At 43.5% G+C, this 20,406-nt stretch overlaps 1 pseudogene; it reads right to left on the bottom strand.

Moving 5' to 3' along the window:
- Nucleotides 1-20,406, bottom strand: part of LOC144822430 (cystinosin-like) — a 342,663-nt pseudogene that overhangs the window by 158,864 nt on the left and 163,393 nt on the right.

Here is a 20,406-nt window from a genome sequence, read left to right as displayed (position 1 = left end):
CGGGGGTCCGTGGTTCTGGAGCAAGGAGGCTACGAGAGAGGTGAGTGTCAGGGCCCCGCGCACAGCCCAACAGGGTATGAGGAGGTGTGAGGACCCCTCTATCCCGCCTACGATCCCTGGAGCTCCGCCCGAAACACGAGCTGAGCTGCCAGTCTCGACTTGTCTTCAGCACATGGCGCACCGGGATCCTTTACACAGCGTCCCCCTTGCACAACCGATGGGCACCGGCAGCAGCTCGGGAATGAGGGGCAGGTATGTGAGGCATGCTGCGGGGACGGGGGCCGGGAGGATGGTGCACCCAAGAGATGTGCAGCATCAAATTACATTTAATGGGCAGAAAGCAGATACTGTACACAATTTAAAATAACCCGCATTTAAAAACAAGATGTGCGCACGCACTCATGAAAACGAAACCTAGCGTGGGGGCAGGACTTCAGTCTTGTGCGCGAATCAGCGCCCACGGAGTTCCTGGCCCAAGTAGCAGTGGTGACGCGGGGCTCCCATGCCCGAGGGAGAGCACGCGGAGGCTACAGAACACTGGATTGGCGGTAAGTGGGACTGTATTGCGGGGGGGGGAGCGTGTGTGTATGTGTGCGCGCCTGTGTGTGTGTGTATGTGTGCGATGGCGGGGGTGTCTCTGTATGCGTGCGTGTGTGTATGTGCGCTCGTGTGTGTGTCTCTGGTGAGGTAAGGGGGGGAGCGTGTGTGTATGCAGTGTGTGTATGCAGTGTGTGTGTGTGTGTGTGTGCGTGTGTGTGTATGCGATGGCGGGGGTATTTATGGGTGCGTGCATGGGTGCTCGTGTGTGTGTGTGTCTCTGGGTATGCGCATGCGTGTTGGAGCTTCCGAGGCAGGAGATGGGCACGGCGCCGTGCGCGCCCACGAGGTCCAATCTGCGCTCGTGCTCATCTCTTGTCCACATTCCCAAATACGGCTGACAATAGGTCTAGAAGCAGACAGCAATCATAGCTTCGCTTTGAATGCAGGTCTGCTCGACCTAAAAACTATGCAAATTCAACAAGACTGGGAAATTCCTTGCCAGTTACCTAAAAGCCAGAGCTCCTCAATTACTGCAATCTAAAGCAGATTAGGTACAACTGAAACTAAAAAAAACATAGCAAGCTGCTTTGCACAATAATATAAAGAACTCTATAATTCAGATTGGCATCCTAACATCATAGACTGCGAAAATTACCTCAGAAACATAATCTCCCTTCACTTAAAGAAGCAGACCAAATTTCCCTTAATAAACTGTTTGAACCGGAAGAAATAGAGAAGGTGAACAAAACACTAAAAACAAAGAAAGCTCCTGGATCAGAAGGCCTCAAATATTAACATGCACGACCATGACAGCCATTGTGTGCCTTCTTCGCTTGGAAACTATTTGCCTTCGGAAATTCCTCAGAGCACTCATTTCAATTATTGGCAAACTGATTTGATAAAGTCTCTCCTTAATAAAGACGGTGGTTTTAGGAATAGATGGAGATTAAATGTTCAGCAACCACGAGGAACACACAGCAGTGAAGTAGTGTGGCTCACTGGTTAGAGGCGGCAGACCCGAGAGCAGAGGACGGCCCGGGACCAGGGTTCGATTCCCGGCGCGGCAGGTTTCTGGACCAGGGTCAGCGGACTCGATAATTCTCTCGCCTCGATGCCCACTCTGATCAGCGATCACACTCGGCAACTTTGGGCATTAGCTTGCCTCATCTTCACTAACGGCCCCACCAGACCGCCGGGGATGCCTGGTCTCACCCTGGAGATACCCATTAAGGGACCATCTCTCAGGGAAGCCAGGAAGGGTTTCGCTGCGGTCGAAGCGCCTTGGGACCCTACGGGTAAGTAGTGCGCTATATAAATGCATATACATACATACATACAGCATGCAGATGTCAGATTGAATCCTATTCCCTGTTAGAGACATCATTCTACTCAGTGATTCTAGAAAGTAATAAACATATAGCAACCATATTACATTTCAAAGACTCTTGTAATGTAAACAGCTACATCACCTTTTTAGACGCCAATTCTTAATCACTTGGGGATAGAAAGCGATCGACCATGCCAAGAAGTAAATCCAGCCGATTATCTGTTGAAAAATCTGCAGTGGCCGACTGTGGATTGCTAAGAACCGGATCCTTGGCCTGGAAAAAAGGAGGAAGAAATAAAACAATTCCTGTGAAATCAGCAAGAATCAATTGGAAAATCACAGAGGCACTCTGCTTGACCTGCTAAAAATGGAAGGGGTCTATATACATAACTTATACCCAAAAATGAAGTTTTTCATATGATTGTCTTTGGATGTTTTGTCCTGTAACTACATAATATATCAAACAACCATGCTAGGGCTAGTCAGTATACGTGGCAGTGTCATTACCTGCACGGTTCATCATGAACCTCAAATCCATGCTCATGCTCTAGCAGCAGAGTAGTTCATATGGCTAGAGAAGATTCCGTTTTATACATGCATTAAAAAAGTTCTGTAACATAAACAAAATCTAAGTGATGAATCCAAGGTAACATTGATTCTACTGCATCGTATGTTCCCTCTTCAAATTATTTATTATTGAAGGTGTAACTTTTTACAAAAATACATAAATCAGGGCACCAGTGAATGCCACTTATCGGAGGGAGAGGTGTGGGACCGCGGCCAGGGCGACTGACGCTGGAATCTGGGGATCAGGGTTCGATCCCCGGCTCCTGCGGCAAGTTAGCCCAGCACCATGTAGCTTGCTTAATCTTCCCGACGGCCCCCAGCGCCTAGAGACCCTTACGGGTGATTGTGCGCTTTACAAATGTGGATTATTATTATTATTATTATCCTGGGATGTTGCACTTTAGTCAGCCAAGACATAAATGCGCCTGGTTCTATCTTGCATTTTTCTTCAGTTCACAGAGGTTTCAAGTCTTGTGGGAATCAGAATATCTAATTCATGTGAACGAAGCTGGGCAGGTATTAAAGAATCAGCAGAAGAAATACAGTACGCATCAGAACCAAATTTACCATACACAGAATATTTTAATCTAATTAATATTTTTCTCCCTAGAGATTCTTTATCTTTCAAAGATTCCTGTGAAATACCTTTCCAGTTTGGATGAAGGTGGTCTGATATCTCGGAAAAAGAGCAGCTACTTCAAATAAGTTGAACCTTTAATCCTCCAAACAAAGTCTGCCATGACACTTTGCTCCAGGCAATAGTCCTTGCTGTTGAATGCAGAGAAGCCCACATGCCCACCTTACTAATCAACTGTACAGGCACTCCTCCGGAGAAAGCAGAAATTGCTATATTGCCCATTGTGGAATGTACGATTATTCGCTGAGGCAATGCCCAGATGGCTGTCTCGTTGCACACCTGAATGTATGGTATTATCCGTGTTCTAAATGTTGCTTTGCTTTACCCGTACCTTTACAATCATCTCCATATGCAACACAAAAGCTATCTGTCCATCACGGTGTTGTCAGATCAGGATACAAATATGACGACTGCACCCCATATTTGGGTCCAGTCTGTTCACCTCCTTAGACAGATGCTCCTAGTAGAGAAAGAACTTTGGCAGCTCAAGTGGTTAAAGTTACTTCCACATAAAGAGGAAGATGGCTTTGCCCTTTGAGAACACAGAGTGTACCAAACAGCCACAATGGCTGCAACTCACTAACTGATGTACTTCAACTCAGTATCAAAGATTACTTACAGTCTGGTGTATGTTTCACTGGGGGAAACAATCCTTACTTTAGGGTACGTAACATTATTCCATTGCAAATGTTCAAACAGTGGAGCCATCTACTGAGCCAAAAGCAAGCTGGGATTCGCTGAGCCACAATATAAAATAAAGGCTGTAGGTAACGTGTCCACCAACCCATCCAAAAACTAAGAACCCATCGTAATATCAAATAAATAAATAGTTGTTATGTTGTTGTTTTAATATTATGTTCGGCTCCCCTGTCCCATTAGAACTTGGGAACATGCTGACAGCTGCCTGTGGATTGCCTTGGAGTGTTGACGAGGCTCACTGAGGCAAGACTGCTGTGATGCATGTTGTGGAGTAGCGGGGATGCTGCATAAAGCCATACATTGGAGCCTGCATTCATTGCCTGATTACAACATAAATCCTATCATGTTTTTACAAAACAATAACAAAAATGAACCGACCAGCAAATATTCTATTATGCTGGAGGCATCCAGATCTACTTTTCCTAGGACTTCTGTCACACAAAGAGCAAATCAAAACGTGTTTGACTGCACCACCCACACTCACACAACGGTCTTAAGCATGCTATCCACTTAATCATCAATCCCTTTCTGTATGAAATCCTCCTTCACCATCTTAGAGTCACTAGAATCATTGCAACAATAAAGTTTCCAAACCAGTTGAAGAACATCTGTAAGATTGGAAAAGGTAGGAAGGCATATGCCACGCTTATGTCCAGGGAAGGAGTTTCCCATCTCCTAGGGCACCCATTCCCTGAAAACCCCAGACAGCATATCTATCTGCTTCAAACTGATCCACATGGTGCCACTTCCACACCTAGAAAGGGCTTCAAAGTCTTACATGAAGACAGCTGCAGTTTGATGACAGTTGTTGCATGAATAATGATTTTCCAAGCCAAATGAATTACATGCTTCTTCCCCTTCCTCGGTCATATTCTGAATGGCAGAGGTGATGCCTGTCAATAAAGGAACCTCCCTTTCTGCTCTGGGGGACCAGACTGATGTGGTGTATTCTTGTGTTTTCCGACCATGGCAATTGTCCTTCAGCTCAGAAACTGTTAAACAATGGAGGAGGCTGTCGCTACCTGAAATTGACACAATGACTGTGGCCAAAATCCTCATATCTTTGGAGGTTACAACACCAGACCGTGTCAAACATTCTGCCTCACTAAGGGCCTAATAAATAAATTTGTTTGCACACTAAATGACACTTAGGGGCAGATGTATCAACATTTCATTTTGCGAGTCCTTAATTGCGATTTTTTATGAATCGCTATTTCGGAATCGCAAAATGGGATGTATGTACTTTTTTTGCGATAAATTAGCGATTCCTTAAAAATCGCAGAATAAATTGCGATTTTTCTGCGAATTCTTATTTTGCGAATTTCGCAAATTAAGAAATTCGCTAAAACGGGAACAGGCAATGCAGGAACAGCCTGATGACATCACAACCAGGAAGTTCCAGTGATTGCTTGCACCTGCTTCCCTGAGCCACACTCAGTGGCAGTTGGAAGAGTGTTGTGAGGTAGAGCAGACCTGTTTGGAAAGCAATGGAGTCACAGAAGGCACAGGAGGAAATGTTAGCTGAAAAGAGAAAAAGGAAGCAAAAATTTTCAGAAAAGGAGTAAGAAATCCTCATAGAAGAAATGGTTCTTAATCATGAGGATCTTTTTGGGAAGAAAGCACTAAAAGTTCCTGACTCAAGAAAAAGGAAAATCTGGTTGGAGATCCAGGAAAAAGTGAATTCAGTAGGAGTTACCACTTGCTCCATTGATGAAATTAAGAAGAGATGGTATGACATGCGACTAAGATCAAAAGAGAGACTTGCAGACAGAATTAAAGAGGCAAATAAAACAGGTGATGGAACTTCATCTGTAGACAAACCAACACCCCATGAGGAATTAATAGAATCAACCCTGCTACCAGAGAGTGTGAGTGGAGTGGCTAGCATTGATAGCTCAGACCCTACAGCAACTGCACAAGGTAAGATGCATGCAAATTAGTTCTTAGAATGTGTGTAATGAATGTGTGTGTGTCCTGTGCTTATACTTTTTGGTAGATAAATGGAAGTCCAGTTAGACTGTGAAACCAGCAGTGAGCAATGCATCATGGGAGTTGTAGTGCAATTATGATTGTCACACTTTTCATCATATGAACACATGATTTTTTTTAAAGTAGTAATTTGTGATACTGAAACAGTAAAGTGCAAGTTATTGTCTGCAATTAAATCATTTTATTTTGAAGAAACACAAATTCATTTATCACACTCTACATCCACAGAACATTCAAGAGATTCCAGGGCAGAGAGTGATTTGGATAACTCTCCTCCACATGTTACGTCTGACACAGAAGAAGGAGTAACTGATGTCCCTGTCCAAAATAGAAACATCAACAGGAGGCGCAGACATGTTGCACCTCTGCCAGCAATGGAAGATGAGGAAAATTTAAATGGAGGTCCAGTAACCATTGAGACTGACACAGTGTCCCCTCTAGACTCACAAGACCAACCACAAACACCAAGGAGGGCACGGTCATTCGGTTTGGAGACATGTAGGAGCAGCAGTGGGCCCAGTGAAGGAGGCACTGTTTTTGCTGGCCTTGAGCAGGATATGCTTCATGTACAGCGCCTGCAACACAAGGCACTCAGGTCAATAAATAGACAGCTTTTGAAATCCAATAAAAATCAAGAAGGCATTGCTGCATCAATCGAGAAACTCTGCTTGACCCTTGCACAAACAGAAAGTGCTCGTAACAGGGCTGCACAGACTGCACATGTCAGGATGCATACTTACACTAAGGCAATTAACAGGCTTCGTTCTGTCACTAGCAATTTCACCAGGCGCAGTATTAACATGCAGCGTGAATTGAGTGACAGCACACGTGAAATGGCGAAAAGTGTGGACAAAATGACCTCGGAGTTAGAATCTATGCAAACCTCTAACTCTGGTGCAAGTGCTCTCCTAGGCTCTGCTGAAAGTGAGGACAACTCCAGTAGGAGCAGTAGAAACCCCACCCCAACAACCCAATTGACCCAACGCAGAAGTGGAAGGCGTGCTAGTGCAGGACCAGAACAAGAAGCCATGGGCCTTATTTATGAAGGCCTTGCGCCGCCGATGCGCCACTTTTAAAATGGGAAAAAGTGACACACCGGCGGCGTAAGGCCTTCATAAATAAGGCCCCATGCATTCACAGGTGCAACCTGCTTCAAGCCGCCAGCGCAAAAAGTAACGTTTGGATTAGTAACCTATTCAGCATAACTGCATTGTGAAAGCTGTCTTTGTGTTCCACGTATGGATATTTTCTTTTCCAGCATTAGTAATTTAGGATTCACACACAATGCACTATAGTTTGTCTGTTGTGAATCAAAACTACAATTGCAAACTTGAGCCTGAAGTTTGTGTTTTCTTACCTAAAAATAATTTCATGTAATCTCTGTCCTTCTTTGACGCCCAGCCATTGCTCCATCTCCTGCTACTGCCATTCTTGGTGGAGGGATGTCATCATCAGATGAGTCAGACTCACTCACTTCAATGTCTGTGCCTTTGCGCATGGCCATGTTATGCAGCATTGCACATGCTGTAACAATTTTACAACATGTTTCAGGATTGTATTGCAAAGCTCCTCCACTTTTGTGTATGCATCTGAAACGGCTTTTTAATATTCCAAATGTCCGTTCAATTACCCCACGTGTGGACCGGTGTGCCCTGTTGTACCGTCTTTCACTTGCATTTGCAGGATTCAAGTATGGTGTGAGGATGAAATCACGCACTGCATAAGCACTATCACCTGCATGTGAGAGAAAAAATAGTATCTGTATGTTCCATTTTAAATAAATGGATGGATGGATGGATGTTTGCATGAGTGTTACTCACCTAGCAGGTATCCGTCTCCAAATTGACCAGCACTAATGCGTCTATGAATTGCGCTGTGTCTGAAGATAAAGGAGTCATGTGTACTCCCTGGAAACTTTGGAACAATATCATTGACAATGTTCTTGGCATTGCATATCATCTGGATGTTGAGCGAGTGGTAGCTTTTTCTATTCCGAAATACATATTCTGTGGCTGCAGGAGGAGTGATAGCAATATGGGTTCCGTCAATGCATCCAATTACATGTGGAAATCGTGCTATTTGATAGAAATCCAACTTTGTTTCCTGTAAGTCTTGTTGTGTACTAGAAAAATATATATGATGTGGGAGTCTCCTTAGCATTGCATCCAGGAATACATGGAAAAAGCGTGATAGGGCACTTTGTGACACTCCACCAACCTCTGCAATGACACTTTGAAAAGACCCTGAAGCCAAAAGGTGCAGTGAGCACAATACCTGCACATTTGTGGGAATTGATTGTGTCCTGCTTGTAGGATGTTCCAAAAAAGGTTCCAATTCATATATCAGGTCCAAAATGGTGTGTGGATGAAGTCTGTATTTGTCATAAATCTCCTCCTGAGTCTGCTGGACAGCGTAATGCGTATTCTGAATATTCTCTCCTGTCTTTGTCTTCTCTGGGCAAGAGCTTGAATGCGCAGCCTCCTGGCAATCAGGTACAGTCCCGCCATTTTGGAATTTGAAAAAATGCATTCTGGGTGCCTTTTTATATATTTTTTTCAGTTATCACCTGCTTCTATTTGGTGTTAACTGCGATTTCTTATTTAGCGATTTTTGAAAATTCGCAATTTGCGACTTTTTCATACATCTTGATGCGATTTCTTAACTTGCGATTTCTATTTTTGCGAAAATCACAAAAGTAAGACCATGCAAAATAAGGAATCGCAAAAAATTCTACGGAAAAAACTTCTCGTACATTAAGAATTCGCAAAAATTGCGAATTCTTAAAATGCGATGCGAATTGTTTCATACATGCCAGTTGCACTTTTTCTTGTCGCAAACGCTGCGAAATTGCGATTCGCAGCGTTTGCGACAAAAATATTGCTTGATACATCTGCCCCTTAGTTACGCCAAAGAAAATATCTAAACATGCAAATGTAACTAAATAAAATGCAAATTTGCACTTCTGAATGGGTTTTCTTACACACAAAAGTATACATGTATGGTATCATTTTGGCGCAATGTTATGCATCAGTAAATCTCCTCAAAGGGGCAAACTATGGGCTTTACATGCTGTGAACTCCTAAAATAGTTTGTTAACACTCCAATCTCGTAATTGTTTTGGTAATCTCAACTCTTTTGTATACCAACTCCCATCCTGGTAATGGTCATAAATTTACATTTTTTAAGTGCAGGAGGAAATTTGTTTAGAGAGTCGAAAAGGAAAGGAATTAATCTCAGAAAGGGATCAATCTCAAAATTGGTGGGGTCATAGCGTTGCAGGTTAATGGCTTTCATCAAGTACATTTCTGCGTGCAGTACATCTTATGCATACATTATACATAGAAGTCGGCAACAGTTACAGTACCAAAGAGTACTTTTGGAATGTCAGTGTAGATAGAAATCTGTCCAAAAACAATTGTGATCATATAAAAGCAAACATCCTTTCTCAAATTTCTTTTTGCATTGGATAATAAAAGATGAATAGTATATCCCCATCCATGTGGCAAACACAAATTCTGAATGATCAATGTAGAACATCCTCCTCAGCCTTTCGTGAAGTACCAGTAGAGTATAAGATGCCAGGCTGTCTATCAAACTCAGAAACTAAACTACCTGAATTGTACAGTCTTGTACAGTTTGGTAAGAATAAAGGAGCTCTCTGTTGGACTTCTTTCACTCAAAGAAAAAATCTATGATTCTTCCACCCACCAGCTTATCATGCTGTAGGTTGGTTATTAAGACACCTACTCCTACTTCCCTTTTGTTTGTCCCTCGAAGCTTTTCTTTACAAAAGGTTAACTCCTGTCAAATGTAGGTACCTGTCATTTTCTAAGAAAGACAAACAAGAAACAGTACAAACCAGGCTCAATGACAAATCATTGATGGTTTCGACACCTAACTTTCAATGAAAACCAAGTCATTTGGATTCACCCTAGACACTAACTTTACTCTCACGAAACAGACTGTCAAGAAACAAAGAAGGCCTGATATTAGCTCGCTATTCTAAATCAAAGTGAAATCATTTATTCCAGAAAGCTGCTGCTCAAGCCCTCTTACGGACGCATCTGGATGATACGAATGCCCAGCTCCATGGCTTCTAATGCATCACAAGGGCACCCCAAAAAGACATCCTTTATTCTGCAGCATGTCTTATCCAGGGCTGAAAGAAATATGATCACATACCTCCATCCTAATGGTACTCAACGAACTTCCCTTGCTGGACCACGCCACCTTCAAAATCATCTGCAACATTTAAAAAGCCATTAGGACCAGCACTACAGCTTAGCTTGCAGACAAGCCCATAAACTCTAGTACTTCTCTGCGCATCTAGGACCAGGACACCAGCAGACTGCAGACTAAAAAGCATAAAAAATAAAAAACAAGGCAACAAGTCTTTACCATCTCTGAACTCCGAATCTGGAAGGATGTATGACGTTACAATGCATACTTTTACCACGCATGCCTTTACAACGCGGTATTTACAACGAATACCTTTACAACGCATAGTGCTTTGGGGCGCTGGATAGTGAATAGTTTAATTTACTATTCCAACTCCAGTACCCGTGGACACTAGGTAAGGTGTTGGATAGTAAATTAAATTTATTCCCTATCCTAGAGCGCCCCCAAGCGCAATGCGTTGTAACGGTTTGCGTTGTAAAAGTTGCGTCGTAAAGGCACTGTGTGGTAAAAGTTGTGTTGTAAAGGGTGGAAACCATCTGGAATAACATCCTCATATCCATCAGGACAGCCCCAACGGTTCACCAATTTAGAGAAGAGTTGAAGATGCACCTCTTTAACTGTACACAAACCAGCTACCTCTCATATAACTCATTGATTTTATGGTTGTCTTATACCCTGTACATCGTTCCACTGACTTTTGGCTAGGTTTGCACTGTAGAAATACCGCATACATAAACAAAGCCAATGGAATGCCTCCATAAGGTTGATTTTTCAAGAGTTGGACCCCACTATGCAATCATTAAGGTACCAATACACACAAACTGAATACAACCACAACTCAAAATTCCCTAGTGCTCCAATGTGGCTGCATGGCAGTGTCAGCACTCAAACCAAACTATAATCTTGGCAGCACATGGCCCATCAAAACATTACCATGGGCTCTAATACTTAAACATGAGGCAATGGATAAAGAGGCTCCCACTCTTCTGCATGATAGGGGCAGATCCTATCTGATGCAGGTGCCAACTATCCATAAACTGCAACTTTTTAAGTACCCCCTAATGCACATTCTAAAGAAGAAAGCCCTATGAAACGTCCTGAGCTGGCCATCATAATGCTCTTTTAGGTCTAGCCTACGCAACGCGCATGCTCTGCTTAGGAGAAGACCTTTAGCAATCGCTTCAGCTTTTCTGCCAAAAACGTGCACGCATTGCATTGCTTTTAATGCAAGGCGTGCACGTTTGGCGATTCCCTTGCGGGAACGAGCTTTTAAACCATGTGTTAATTACAAACATATGGTTCCTGCTCGCTCCCGCAAGGGAAACAGGTGCAGGCCCCCTCCTCTCTTCCCTCCCCTTGCTGCCTCCTCCTCTCCTCATTTTTTTCAGCGCGAGGCGCGCGCTTGTTGCTCCTGCCCTTATGATGTATCTGGCTGTAATGTTCATGATGTCCACAAGGTGGCAGCGTCCACTTAGAACTGTTTCTGCCGCTAAGATTGCTCTTTCGCTGCTGTTGTTCTGTACTAGGGTTGACAATGTAGTTACACAGACCCTTGTTTTAGGATTAAAAACAGTCGGATTCATACTCGAATGCTTCTTAAAGCGGTGAATTGTGAAATCTGTCAAATCGTCGGATCTTATTTTTTCGGGGATGGAAAATGAGAAATGATGTACGATTCTCATAAAAATCTAATTTGCCTAAAATGTATGAATCTTAACAGTAATTAATGCAAGTTTTGTGGTTAAATAGCTGTCCCTGAGACGATACAGTGGGCTTATCCGGTCCTGCTTGGCTTGTAGTAATGTGGGGCTCGCCTGACCTCGGCCCATAGTGTTATGTTTGTTTACCTGTTTTCTGTCCTGGGGGCTAGTAATGTTTGTCCAAATAAGTGCCTTTGACAGTGCAACGGACCAGCCTGCTGTATTGACAGTCACTGTTGATGCTGATCACGTTCATCAATCCACAGAAAGGTGGGGGGGCAGGGCGACTGCGGGCTTCTCTTTGCCTTTCACTTTATAACTAAGGGGACCACTTTGTTGGCAAGTATTTTTCCCTGGTTTTGGGCAGCAGTGCGAACGGGGTCAAACTTTGAACCGGTTTAGATTCTATTTATGGTGCTAGATGAGAGCGCCCTTGGTTCTCGCCCTCTCCCGCCCATGTGGCTAATGTATGGTTTAAGAAGATGCAGCTGATAAAGTGACCTGCAGTGGTCTGTCCCTGTGACCCCTCCTCCCCGATAATCATGTGAAGCAGCTGGAAGCCACGTCACGTGCTCCTGTCACTCTTTCACTTAGGTCCAGCCTCTCCAGCTGTAGCATGTCATTTCATCAATGGCCCCTTCCCTGAATGTGAAGAGGGCGTCGGAAAATAATGCGTTCGTCAATTGTTCAGTTTACAAGTGTTTGTAATGTAAGACCGGCAATAACCAGCAGGTGAATGAGTACCAGGGCTGCCCATAGGGCCGTTTTGGGAGGATAGGTCTTATAAAGGAGTTGCTGGTGTATCCATATCCCTGAAACCCAAGTTCCAGGCCTGGTTTGCCTGAATGCTGTGCGTGTCACCCATGATTGTCCGTTTCTAGCTAGCTGATTGGGTAGGTGTGTGTGTTTATGTGTCTCGCATTGAGGAGGTGTATGTATATGTATCTATGTATATGTGAAGCAGCTGGTGACCATGACTACTTGCGGCTAGACTAGAAGGAACTGGATGTACTCTCGGAATTAATGTTTCTATCTTCCAGTGGATCTTGTTGCCTTTCAGTTTCAGTTTAAAAGATTAACTTGCTTGTGACCCAGTAGAATTACAGATCCTAGGGACAGATTGTGTAAAGTACTAGTAGGCATAAAGGCCCAGCAGGGCTGCTGTTCTATAGCATTAAAAGCAGCTTCGTAGATGAGTGGTTCTGGTTGGACGCCCTGATCTCGGGCAGACTCCAGAATCCCAGTGAGTTGGTCAGGTCGATACCACTACAGCAGGCGTCTCCAACCAGTAGCTTGGGAGCTACTGGTAGCTCACCAGCACCCTCAAAGTAGCTCTCAGAGGTGAAGCCAAACCAATCTGATCTCTTGGATTCTGTGTATATTAAAGAAGGCAGCACTGCTCTTTTCATTCCCCGTAAGAGTTACAGAAATCCAAACCAATGGCAGGACCTCTTGATAACACTCAAACACACACTCTGTTGGCCAATCAATCAATCAATCGGGGATTTATAGAGTGCACTACTCACCCATGAGGGTCTCAAAGCGCTGAGGGGGGGGGGGCATTTGGGCAGCTCCGGTCATTCAAAAAGCCAGGTTTGAGGCTCTTCCTGAATGCTTTCAGTGTGGGGCTTCGTCTGATGCTGAGGGGGAGTTTGTTCCAGGTCTTGGCCACGATGTAGAAGAAGGATCTGCCTCCTGTTCTGGCTCTGTGGATGCAGGTGATTTCGGCGAAGGCCTGGCCGGCAGAGCTGAGGATTCTCTTGGAGGCGTAGAAGAAGATTTTTTCGTTGAGGTATTGGGGTCCGGTGTTGTGGATGGCTTTGTAGGTGTGTGTGAGCAGCTTGAAGGTCACTCTTTTTTTCGAAGGGGAGCCAGTGGAGGTCTCGTAGATGCTGGGAGATGTGTTCTTGTCGTGGGATGCTGAGGACGAGTCTGGCTGCTGTATTCTGGACAGTCTGGAGTTTGTGGAGCAGAGATTGGTTGATTCCGGCATAAAGGGCATTCCGGTAGTCCAGCCTGCTGGTGACGAGTGCGTGGGTGACGGTCTTCCTGGATTCGGGGGGGATCCGTTTAAAGGTCTTGCGAAGTATGCGGAGGGTGTTGAAGCATGTATAGGCTACGGTGTTGGCCTATTGGTCTGTCACATGAATCCTCTTTATCCACTTTAAATCTACCTAAGAAGGAGATTGGCCATGTTATATGCCCTGCTCTATCAGTCACATGGTGTGTGACATCAAAGAATAGTGGCAGCAGTAACCAGGGCTGGCCCACCAAAGTGCGTGACTGCAAGAACTAGAGTGAAAATGTGTTAGTTGGGAGCATGATCAACCAAAGAGCTGAGGGGAGAGAGGATGCATCCAGGATAGAGAAAATTAGAAGCATCATATTCATTTTTGTGTGGGTGTGTGACATTGTGTCCTTCCCTAATAAACAGTGTGGGTTCCTTAAAGCTACTCCTAGTGTCAAGGGCTGCCAAATATGTATGCTGGTCCCCATCATAAGAGCATTATCTCTGACGCAATTGTGCCCGTTCATGGTATATTTGTGCCATTGCCATAATATTACATCCTTGACTATTTTGGGCTAACAAGTCTAGTAATTACATACTTGCTGCCATCACTGGCATATTAAGAGAATTACTGACTTGCTTTTAGCCATTCCTGCCAGAGTGGCAACCGCTTCTTCCATAATAATGTCCATAACTGATATATGTTGGGCATCCAGCTGTGGCACAGTGGTAGCCGCAGTTTAATGGTGGGCATTATTAGTATAACAGATGCATTAATAGTGTTATGGTGAGCAAGCTTGGCCTAAGATTCACATTCCTGGGTATTTGAAGCAGAATTGGTCCATCCTTGGCATTTTTACATGGCGGTACTCAATGAAAACGAAAAGCTGATGTTTAGGGACTGTGTATTTTCTAACAATGAAAACTGATTTGATTTTTAAAGAAAAAAGGATGCTTTTTCTGAAAAGGTTTTACTTTTGGAAAATGTAGTTTGACTGATGGAAAGTGGTTTTGATAGTTAGATCAAATTACTGACTTGCTTTTTGAAAGTTATTAGCTAAATGATAATTCAATTTGAGTTGGGGCGACTTACTGCTGTGGTAGTACCCTTTGTGGCACACAGCATGTGATGATTTGAATTTTACTTGATTACAAGCATTCAATATTGATAAACGTTTTACTAGCATTCTGCTGATAACTTCATCTGGAATAGTTGGGTGGTGACTACCGATAAATCTTTCTTAGGGTGGTCATAGTGTAATATTAATACATATCATCAGCATTTTACAGTGATAAAATATGCTAGTAGGTCGGCAGGACTTTCCTTGAGCAGAATTAGCTCTGACTACAGAAAAGGTTGGAGACCCCTGCTTTTCGTGCTAAATAAGAAAATTAGGAATTGCCTATTTTGACTTTCTTTGTGACCTATGAAATTCGTGTTGGTCTATCGTGAGATCATGGAGTTCAAAGTGCTCAGAATCGGTTAGAATGTGTGTATTGTTACCACAAAGAAGCGGTCTGTTCATGATAACAGAACATGGAATCGTCCGCCACTCGCCGTCAGGAAAAGATCTCTCCTTCACCAGGAACAAAAAAGCAAACATTTAAACCAACCTGGTAGTTCCAAAGATGAATCGCATTTTGCTAGTCTGAGTCAATGCCGACAGAACGCAAATTGGTATTTGTGTGATCTGCAAATTTTATTCATATTTGATTCATAATTCCAGTCAACACCATGTCAGTGAAGCTGAGGGCTTCCTTTGCAGATGTCTGGGAAGTCTCCTTGTCAGGTGATGGATTTTACTAATGTCTGTTGAAACCAGGACACTTTCAAGGGCCAAAGTCAGTAGACGAAAAAGCCTAGAAATGTAAGGGCTGTCCCTGGAAACCAGTATGAATGGTAACCTTTGTCGACAAGCATTGGCATAGCCAATAGGTCTCGCCTTTGGGACCTTGTAAGTAAAAGAAATAAACTAAAATTTAAGACTTCACGTTTACATTTACTGCATCCTAAATACGAAGAAAATTTAAATGTGAAGTGTCATACTTACTTACAAGGTCCCAAAAGCGAGACCTATTGGCTATGCCAATGCTTGTCATCTGAGGAAGAGGGACAAAAGGACACTGTAGGGGTTGGAGGGATATGGCAATAATCAACAATGAAGTGGGAGAAGGTGAGAGGGACATGACAAACAATAAGAACGGGGAAGGGGGTAGGGGGATTGGGTAGATGTAGAGAGGACCTGCAAAATCAAGCACTCTTAAGGAGTGCTAGATAAAAAAGTACCTCTACAACTGAAGGCCAGTGGAAGGACAGTGGCAGCAGAGACAGGAATCTGTATTTGGTCCAAGCTTTATGGCGGACAGTAATTATGTAAGAGAAAGTGCAAGCAGCAGGACGCCCTGACTAACGAGAAGCAAGGAAATGAGAGCAAAGTGGAAGCCAACCAATAGTAAGTAACGGTAAGTATGGGGTGGGCTCTAAGCCCGGTTTTAGGTATTTTTTGTTTGCAAGCGATTTCGCAATGACAGCATATGCACTGTCTAGGCGACCCCGAATGATCACCTGAACCTCTGCACTTTGAGGTTTTTGGGTGACTTGGCTAATGTCATTCATGAAATAACATATTCTCAGCCTTGTCATTCTATCTCTATGCCAGATAGAATGACTGCCAGAAGGTAGCCTGTCCTCGTGCATGGCCAATCATGCCCACTCATTGGCTGCTTCCACAGGACATCCTTTCCTACCTGTGCAAGTGCACGAGGAATATGGTTAAAGTTGGGCTGGATAACATCAGAGTGATTTTTGTTTGGGAATGGGAGGGTGTACGTGGATGAAGCAGATGGGATAAAGACGTATTAAAGAATGATCACAAGGTAAGTGAGCAAGGTGGGGTAGCGTGGGACAGCAATTTAAAAATGCAAATAAGGGAAGAGGGTTACAGTGGTAGCAGGTGCAACTGGAGCACCTTTGATATATACATGGTCAGAGAAAAGCTGGATGAATTAGATTTGCTGCTAGCAGCCCTTTAGGTCGAAAGTAAAACTGCCAAGGACCAGGAAAGAAGTGAATAAAGATGCAAGTATGCAAAGAAAAATTAGCCTGCTATCAAAGTCTACCCTCCCCCATTAGTGAGGGTAGGGAAGACTATGATACAATTTTCAATGAGGCGATGGTCGCAATTCTAAGCTGGTGGGAAATGTGTGTGTTTGGATGGGTTTTGAGTGGAAGTGAGGTATTTATTTATGAAGTCAGTACCTTTACCAAGGCAGGGAGTACGTGGTGGATTTATCAAAGGCACACAATTGGAATGGAAGACAGCTAGTATGGCTATGTCTGGTCCACCCAGGTTTTGGAACCTAGGATGATGTGGAGAGGTTGTGAGTGGAATTTATAATGATCACTGATAAATGCTGCCTTGTTGATAGAAAAAGTTGTCAATTAGAAGCCTGAGGTGGTCTTTATGAAAGAGGTTCATTTTGCATGATGTTATGGGGTTCTTTAGTGAAGAGACGGGTAATACAATTAGTACAGGTAATCTGTGTTTGTAAGCAGAGAAAAGTTTGGATATAGTGTGGACGGAGATGTTTGACTTCAGATTTGCGAGATGATATTATGGATTGGTTGATTCTACAACTAATTGTGGGAAGACAAGTAAAGTGAATACAATTGCATAGCTGTGGGACAATAAATTTTGGGGAAGGGTGAGATCCACTAGATGATCACAGAAAGATATTGTGTGGGATGTGATAATATTTGTCTGAGAGTAAGACAATGCATAATATCCATATCCAAAGGGTGCTGGGGCACCAATCAATCAAAGGGGTAGATGCCCAATTCAGACTATTTGAAACTCTTACACTGAGGGTGGGGGCAATTAAGGGACACTTCTGGAGCCAATTCACAGAGTGCTTGGGTAACTATCATTCAAACTGAGGGTGGCACACTGTAAAGCACAGTTTCTGAGACAATCCACAATGTAGTTAAGGCAATCCACAAGGTGCTGCTTCACCAATCACAAATTGTGAAGGCAAAGAATGAGGAACAGTTCATGAGTTGATACACAGTTGTCTAGATGACTACTGAAATAGGTTGGGGATCATAGAATATGGTGTGCTTCCTGACACAATCTATAGAGTGGTGGGGAATCAATTACTCAAATTAAAAGAAGAGGCGATTTTACAACATAACAATAATCTTTTTAGATTTTTTAATTGCAAACATTACCCAACCTCTTGGGATAGATGGGTCAGTACGACTCACAACGTGCTGGGTTTTTTCCTGTAATTGTCGCCTCTCCCCAAGAGCCATATAATCTTTTCCCATCACTTAGGATGTCATTAAAAGGCTGGGTCATAGTTGGAATTAAAACATCACCCATGCTTTTGTAGAACTCAGTTGGCAGACCATCTGGGCCTGCTGCCTTATCCCCTTTGCTTGAAAGTATAGCTCTCTTGACCTCCTCCTGGGTAATGTCCTGCTCTAGGAGATACTGTTACGATGCATCTAGAGGGTTAAGAAAGTTCGCACTCAACCATTCCTGACCTTCAGATTTATTAACCACCCTGTCTTCTGGATATAATTTCTGGAAAAAATCAATAAAAGCACTCTCTATCTCTGCGTCAGTTTTTAACGTGATCTTACTTTTGCCTTCCTCAATTTCTCAGATTGTGCGTTTTATCGGTTTTTGCTTTCCAAGCCAATAGCCTCCCTGCTCACTCCCCATATTCGAAATGAGCCAACTTACTCACGTCCCATCGTTTCATGATCCTCATCTGGAGAATAGTGTCAAGTTGCTCCTTCAATTTTTCCAGTTTAGCCTTACTACCCTGCAACTTCTCTATCTCCACAGTACTACTCATGCCTGTCTCCACGATCTTCATATTTAATTCTATTTGGTCTACCTTTTCCCTGTACTGCCTATTCCTGAAACATAATCTGCAGGTGATACATCCCCTTAAATAGGCGTTCAGAGAGTCTGAAACTATTGGAGTTTCCGCTGATCCTACATTATGGTCTCAGAAGTTTTTCGTTTCAAGGCTCAGGTGACTCATTTCCTCTGTGTCCTGAAGCAGTGTTCGATCAAGATTCCAAGCTCCACCGGTCTTCCTGCTCTCCAGATTTAAGTCTAGATACACCCCTGAATGATCAGATAGGTGTGGCGTCGAGTACCTAATGTCCTTGACTTTCTCCCTCAGACTTAGACTAAACAGGATATAATCTATCCTACATTTAGGGCCATATTTCCTGTTGTAATAGGAGACTCCTGACTGGAGACCAGATCTATCCCTCCAAACATCGCTGAGTCCCATATGTTTCATCATTGAGAATAAATATACACGCAATTTAGATGCTATTACCACTGTGCTATTTGGAGATTGATCCAGCTTGGGGTCTAATACGATATTAAAATCACCAGCCAGAATTACGAGATCTGGAAAATCCAATACATTTGCCGAGATGGTTTTTAAGGGGTCTGGGTCATCATAATTTGGGTCGTAATACCCTACTAAGGTGATAAGGTTACCCAACATTATCACCTTAAGGATAACCCTTCTGCCGCAGGTATCCACTAATAAATCAATTATATGTGCTTTGACCTAATTCTTTATTTATTTATTTTGAGTTTTCTAGAGCGTGAACAAGACCAGTGAGGGTATCTGAGCGCTTTACAGGATTGACAGGTGATATACAAGACTTAGGAAGGGTGGATACAATTGAGGAAGAGCAGGTAGTTGAACATTAAATAACAAAAGAAAAGAATAAGCAGTAACAAATCCCGGATACATGTTGGATAAAAACAGATAAAAACATTATGCAAGAGAGGCAGTCTTAGTTCCCGGGTGGGATGACCAGAAGTGCCTGGCAAATATCATATGGAAAAGCTGTGGGCAATGTCGTAGTAGTATGTGTAACAGAGTTGCTGAGGTGATTGCAATGCGAGCGTCAGGAGAGAAATTTGCCCATTAGGAAAGTTTTGGCCTCCTTTTTGAAGTGTTCCAGAGACGGAAGTCTTCTGATGGCGGGCATGAGTGAGTTCCATATTCTTCGGGCAGCCCCAGAGAAGGTCCGATTGTACGATTTTTTTTCCCGCAAGCATGATGGTTGGAGCACTATGTTTTTGGCAGACCGTGAGTTTCTGGTTCCTCCAGATATCAAGAGTTTCTGGGCGAGACATGCTGGAGAATTGGAGTAAAGAGCCTTGTGTGTGATGCAAGTCAGCTTAAGTTGTATTCTGGCCTCAAGAGGAAGCCAGTTTAGAGCTTTAAAGTAAGGAGAGTTGTGGTCGAATTTCTTTGAACCTGTTAGGAGTCTGGCGGCGGCATTGAGGCAGGCTTTCAATGGGGCCAAAGAGTTCTTGGGTAGACCTGAGAGGGTAGAGCAACCATATTCTAGTCTGGAGATGACTAGTGCCTGGTTTGCCATTTTTAGGTCAGGAGTGTTGAGGAAAGGGTTTAGGTGTCTTAAGTAGTTCAGGCGAAATCTGGCAGTTTTAGCCAATAAAGTTGATATGGGCGCGCATATCCATGCTGCAGTCTAGGGTTATTCCAAGGGATTTAGCAGAGTCCACAATGGTAGGAGGGGAGTTAAGCGCTGAGACAGCTTTGATCCATTCTTGAATGTCTGGGTTGGTTTTGGGTGGAGAGATAAGAAGAAATTCAGTTTTTTCGCGTTCAGTGTGAGCTGGTTAGATGTGAGCCAATGCACGGTCAGCTTCAAGGCCTCATTCAGGGACCAAATGTCCTCAGGAGAAGAGAT

Source organism: Lissotriton helveticus, chromosome 3_1 (assembly GCF_964261635.1).
Source record: "Lissotriton helveticus chromosome 3_1, aLisHel1.1, whole genome shotgun sequence".
NCBI classification, from domain to species: domain Eukaryota; kingdom Metazoa; phylum Chordata; class Amphibia; order Caudata; family Salamandridae; genus Lissotriton; species Lissotriton helveticus.
Note: the sequence above shows the minus strand (reverse complement) of the source record. Positions and strands in the feature narration are given on the sequence as shown.